The sequence below is a fragment of the Tupaia chinensis genome, unplaced genomic scaffold, assembly GCF_000334495.1.
Source record: "Tupaia chinensis unplaced genomic scaffold, TupChi_1.0 Scaffold144336_1, whole genome shotgun sequence".
Classification (NCBI taxonomy): domain Eukaryota; kingdom Metazoa; phylum Chordata; class Mammalia; order Scandentia; family Tupaiidae; genus Tupaia; species Tupaia belangeri.
The window spans coordinates 554894-561230 of NW_006204194.1; the positions used below are offsets into that span (position 1 = coordinate 554894).

The window sequence follows — 6337 nt, forward strand, 5'->3', positions numbered from 1 at the left end:
AATGGGATGGAAATAAATGTAGAAAAGGCTTCAGGGTGATCCAGCCTATGCCAAACACGATTATACACTGTAATAAAATTGTGAGAATGTGAGGAAGATAGTTCCATGGATGAGTGGAAATAGTTCCACTCATTTCTTTATCAGAACGCTAAAACTGAGAAGAACCTGTGAATGTATTTGGTAATTGGTATAAGGGATTTTTAATAGGGAGTACCCACCCTATTGTATATAAACAAACTCTTACTAGAATGAAACGTTGTAAGTATAAGCAGGAAGGAAAGCTTTTGGCAGGAGCTCTTACTGTCTTTTCTGTACCAGCAAAGATGTACTGATAAGAAGTTCCACACAACGTTCCACCTCACAACAACAGAATTGTATTTAGAGTTTGCTGTTTGAATGTTTTCCTGTGTTACAGTCCTGCCAGAATGCTGAAGACCTATTTTTAGAATGGGAAACTGGGTGAAGTTGCATATGAATGAACAGGGACGTTCTTACTGTGAGGACTAAAACAGGCTCATACTGAGATGGAAAGAGCTACTTCTAAGAAATGTGATTTGTTGCTTTAGTTATTGAAACAGACAAATGAAAAATACAATTATGTTACCACACACACCCTCCACCATTATTATCTATTTAGGATATTTCTTATTTGTGCCACTCAGCCACTTTGAAAAAATAATGATAAATATTTTGTTGCTATGTTAAAAAAAATGCTCATAATATGGGGGGAAAGACAATTACCATCACTACAACCATGTAAAGATGTAGGATCTACATCTATGGATGTAGATTGGAAGTGTGGGGAGGAGAAATAATAAAATGTGTGTGTATTTTTAAGGGGGCTAGAGTTGTCTGTTTTTTCTTCTTATAATAGTATACATTGTTAGTATAATTTGATAATGAATAAAAAAGTGAAACCAAACAGGTGAATTTGGGGTTTCTTTGGACCTTTGCCATTAGGGACTAGGGTAGGGTTATGGGGTAACCATAAGCATGGATAGGGGTCCCTTTTAAGCAGAAGCTTCTCTGGCATCAGACCATCACACAACTCAGAGCATGAGAATTAGTTCCTTTCTTGAGATTTCCTTCATTGTGAAGGAAAGGCCAGATCTCAGAGAATGGGGAACAGGAGGCTGCAGAGAAATCTGGATGACACTGAACATCTCTTCTAAGGCAGTGCAGAGCTGCCCATGTGAAAAAACAGTCAAACTGGTTGACAGTCAAAGCCCCATGAGTAGATCTGCTTAGAATCTTGACTTCCCCCTATCCTATTCCCTGACTTTTTTTTTTAGAATTATTTTATTGGGACCAGCAGATGGCATTGGTAATTGGTATAAGGGATTTTTAATAGGGAGTACCCACCCTATTGTATATAAACAAACTCTTACTAGAATGAAACGTTGTAAGTATAAGCAGGAAGGAAAGCTTTTGGCAGGAGCTCTTACTGTCTTTTCTGTACCAGCAAAGATGTACTGATAAGAAGTTCCACACAACGTTCCACCTCACAACAACAGAATTGTATTTAGAGTTTGCTGTTTGAATGTTTTCCTGTGTTACAGTCCTGCCAGAATGCTGAAGACCTATTTTTAGAATGGGAAACTGGGTGAAGTTGCATATGAATGAACAGGGACGTTCTTACTGTGAGGACTAAAACAGGCTCATACTGAGATGGAAAGAGCTACTTCTAAGAAATGTGATTTGTTGCTTTAGTTATTGAAACAGACAAATGAAAAATACAATTATGTTACCACACACACCCTCCACCATTATTATCTATTTAGGATATTTCTTATTTGTGCCATTCAGCCACTTTGAAAAAATAATGATAAATATTTTGTTGCTATGTTAAAAAAAATGCTCATAATATGGGGGGAAAGACAATTACCATCACTACAACCATGTAAAGATGTAGGATCTACATCTATGGATGTAGATTGGAAGTGTGGGGAGGAGAAATAATAAAATGTGTGTGTATTTTTAAGGGGGCTAGAGTTGTCTGTTTTTTCTTCTTATAATAGTATACATTGTTAGTATAATTTGATAATGAATAAAAAAGTGAAACCAAACAGGTGAATTTGGGGTTTCTTTGGACCTTTGCCATTAGGGACTAGGGTAGGGTTATGGGGTAACCATAAGCATGGATAGGGGACCCTTTTAAGCAGAAGCTTCTCTGGCATCAGACCATCACACAACTCAGAGCATGAGAATTAGTTCCTTTCTTGAGATTTCCTTCATTGTGAAGGAAAGGCCAGATCTCAGAGAATGGGGAACAGGAGGCTGCAGAGAAATCTGGATGACACTGAACATCTCTTCTAAGGCAGTGCAGAGCTGCCCATGTGAAAAAACAGTCAAACTGGTTGACAGTCAAAGCCCCATGAGTAGATCTGCTTAGAATCTTGACTTCCCCCTATCCTATTCCCTGACTTTTTTTTTTAGAATTATTTTATTGGGACCAGCAGATGGCATAATGGTTACTTCACTGGACTCTCGTGTAGTAGACTGCGGTTTGAGTCCCAGACCCAATGACTTAAACTCATGCCAGGCATGTGTGCATGGGTGACTAAGATCCCAAGAGGAGAATGAAGGAGAAGGGATTGCATGGCCTTCTCCCCTTGGGGGTGATTTCTTAGTTTCTGTCTCTCTGTCTTTTTTGGTGCACATGCTCTATAGCAAAAACCTCCCAAAAATTATTTTATTTTTCTTTATTTTAATTTGCTCAGAGAGGGACAGAGTGAGAGAGAGAAAGCCACCAGGTCCAGGACTTGAACTGCTGTCAGTCATGTGGGAGTCCAGTGCTCTTAACCACTATGCCACCTGCTGGCCCCCCATTCCCCGACTTCTACAAAGAGAGTAAAGGCAAGTCTGAACTAATTAAAGCTATGAGTTGCATGACTTAGAAAATAGGTCAGGCATCTTGGGCTGCTCTGAATGGGTGATTTTCCCTGATAGGAAGAATAATCAGATCAGCCCCAAAGAGAAGGAAAAAGAGTGGCCTTGTCGTCAGGGTAACCTGTCTATAGTCTTTAAGTGTATGAGCACATTTTTTGAAGATTGACTGGTCTCTGCAGAAGTCTTTGATTTCTGAGAAGATGGCACTTTAATCAGATTTTCAGTGGATAAGAATTACTCTTGCTCTTCTCGTAAGCAGCCTGAGGTAATCTTTGAAAGTGGTTCACTATTCATTTGACCCAGAGAACCCTATAAAGCCACGCAAATCAAAAAGTTCAAATCTTCGTGTTCACTTTAAGGAAACTGCCCACGCCCTCAAGAGTATGCATATCCCACAAGCCACCAAGTATCTGAAGGATCTCGCTTTACAGAAGCAGTGTGTGCCATTCCATCGTTACAATGGTGGAGTTGGTTGATGTGCCCAGGCTAAACGGGATGGACACAAGGTCGGTGGCTCAAAAAGTGCTGAATTTTTGCTGCATGTGCTTAAAAATGCAGAGAATAATGCTGAACTTAAGGGGTTGGATGTAGATTCTCTGGTCATTGAGCACATTCAGGTGAACAAGGCACCCAAGAAATGTCATTGTACATACAGAGGTCATGGGTGGATTAACCCACACATAAGCTCCTCCCACATTGAGATGGTCCTCACTGAAAAGGAGCAAATTGCCTCTAAACTGGAAGAGGAAGTCCTACAGAAAAAATATCCCTGAAGAAACAAAAACTTGTGGCATGGGAATAAAGTCAGCATACAATAAAGGTAGATAAAAGTAAAAGAAAAAAAAAAAAAAAAGAATTACCCTTAAAGTTGGAGTTTGGTTCTGAGTTGCCATTCCCAAGTGGAGCATCCTTGGGAATATATGCCAAATCTGTCAGTATTTTATTGTGTGGTCTCCTCCCAGGCAGTGTTAGCTGAATAAAAAGGTGTTAAAGAAGTTAACACTCCATTAAATCCATTTCTCTCCAAGTGGCACTCTAAATGGCTCAACTAATCCCTGATTATGCAAATCAGAAGTGGGAGAGGAGGGAGAAAAAGAGGAAATGGAAGAGAAGAAACCTCAAAGGAAGAGAAGGAGCAAGGCAGCAGTGTCTAGAAATATCTCTGACCTTAGACCTGTTTTCTGGTTCATCTGCAATTTTAGTCTGCTCTCATCCTTGACACACCTGTTTCATATTCAATCATCTTGTTCCTAGAGCTCTTCATTACTTCTTTTGGTCCAGAGTGAGTAGAACTTTGAGTTGGATTTTAGTTGAAGTTTCAGTGACTTAAAAGAATACTATTGGGGCCAGTAGATGGCATAATGGTTATGTTGCTGGATTCCCACATAGTCAACCATGGTTCAAAGTCCTGGACATGGTGACTTAAAATTCACTTCAGGTGTGTGTGCATGTGTGCACAAAATCCCAAGAGGAGAATGGAGAAGGGATTGCTGTGTGACCATCCCACCTGGGAGATGATTTCTTGCTTTCTGTGTCTGTCTCTCTGGCGAGTGCACACACCCTATAGCAAAAAATTCTTAAAAAAAAAAAAAAAAAAAAGATACTGTTGTTTCTGTTGTGCCTTTTTTTCCTCCTAGAAGACACATGCACTTGCCAGAAAGAGACAAGAAAGCACACCCTTTGAGAGATGATTGCTCTGCAGTCCTTTCTCAATTTCCCTCTTTTCAGGATTTTTGGGCATGCACACACAAGTGTCTGGCGTGCTTCTCAAGCTTCTGGGGCCAGAATTTGAACTGCAGTCAGCCATCTAGCTGCCTTAACCACCAAGCCACAGAGCCAACCCATGCTGTTCATTTTTAAATTAATGGTGTCATATTATAGTGCCTGTCTAGACAATCTGCAAGAGAAGTACACTGACTAGTGAATCTCTAATGTGAAGTTATAGGACTGGAATGAGCAAGGTCCCTGGTGTCAGCAAAGTCAAGGTTCTTTATGAGCTGGAATCTCCATCATGTTGGGATTCTGGTTGTCAGGGACCAGCTGGGGAGGGGCTTAAGATAGCAGTTCATCCTAGGTGTGTATTCTTGTGTCTAATATTTTAGCAGTGGCCTGCATGACAGAAACACTTCTTTTAAACGACGTAGATGCAGATAACCTTCCATATGATGAATTAATGTTAACTGTGTCACAGAAGGGTGGGCAACTAACATCAGCAACTAGAACAGAGTTAAAAACTCCAGTCCCATGGGCCTTGCAGGTGGCATGGTGGTTAATGAGTTGGACTCCCTCATGGTTGACAATTTTGAGTCTTGTATCTGGCAGCTTGAAAATATATCAGGCACATGCACATGCATGTCTAAAATTCAGAGAGGAGAAGGAATTGCAGTGTGGCCATCCTTCCTGGAAAATACCTCTTTCTGTCTCTAGTGAGCACATGCACGCTATGGCAGAAACATAAAGAAAAAAAAAAAAAAAGAAAGAAAGAAAGAACAAAAACCTCCAGTCCCAAGATACAGAGGAAATGGATAATGGACGTGGTGTGGAAGGCAGGAAAAGAATGGCTCTGAGAAAGCACTTGGAAAGGGGAAAATAAAGCCCTCCATCTACTTGAAGACAGTGATCTTGTAGTGAAAGTGGGAGCAGAGGCTGGTGCTGCCAGGTAGGGTGACTGACTGCTGGGGCAGGGGACACCAGACTAGTTTCTTCCAGAGGACCACTCAGAAACATATATATATATATATATACATACACACACACACACACACATACTAAATATATATAGTATAACTCACATCTAGAAACATACACTGTCAGACTCCTTGATCTACCTAATAAATTTCCTCCGGACCCTCTGACTGATGAGGCTCAGACTTAGGTTTCCTTCTTTGTCCTTGTGGGATCCAGTTTGAGGAAGAATTTTTTTTTTTAAAGGAATATAAAACTATTTATTGACCACTGTTCACCAGTATTTACAATAAAGTAAACAATATACAGTTGGGTAACATTCTGATTACTACAGAGTTATTGGTTCTTCTTGCTTCTGCTGAATCAGTAACCCAAATACTGCAAAGATTGAGGCCTACACATAAGGAATGAATTGGGGTTAAGAAAAGAAACATGCACAATAGTTTTAGATCAAATTTGTTCACTCATTTATGCCAGCAAGTCCTAAACTGCTAACATCTTTAACCATCTGATTAAATTTCCATGAGCCAAATCTTAGACATTTCATGAATAATAACCTTTCAGTCAATAGCATAAGGATTTCAACTTTTTATAAAGGAAGTTTTACTAGAGGATTAAAGTGGTCACTTACAGTCTTTCTTAGCTAAACACTGGGATTTGTCCATTTTTGTCATGTGGGAGGGGAGCTTACTAGTAACCATAGAATTTCTCCTTTCAGGAATTCTGCAAATAAACTATTGAATTTATATGACTACAGATAGAT

At 39.8% G+C, this 6337-nt stretch overlaps 1 pseudogene; it reads right to left on the minus strand.

Moving 5' to 3' along the window:
- Positions 1 to 5902: 5902 nt before the first annotated feature.
- LOC114005724 (chromobox protein homolog 3 pseudogene) overlaps positions 5903 to 6337 on the minus strand; it is a 1454-nt pseudogene continuing 1019 nt past the window's right edge.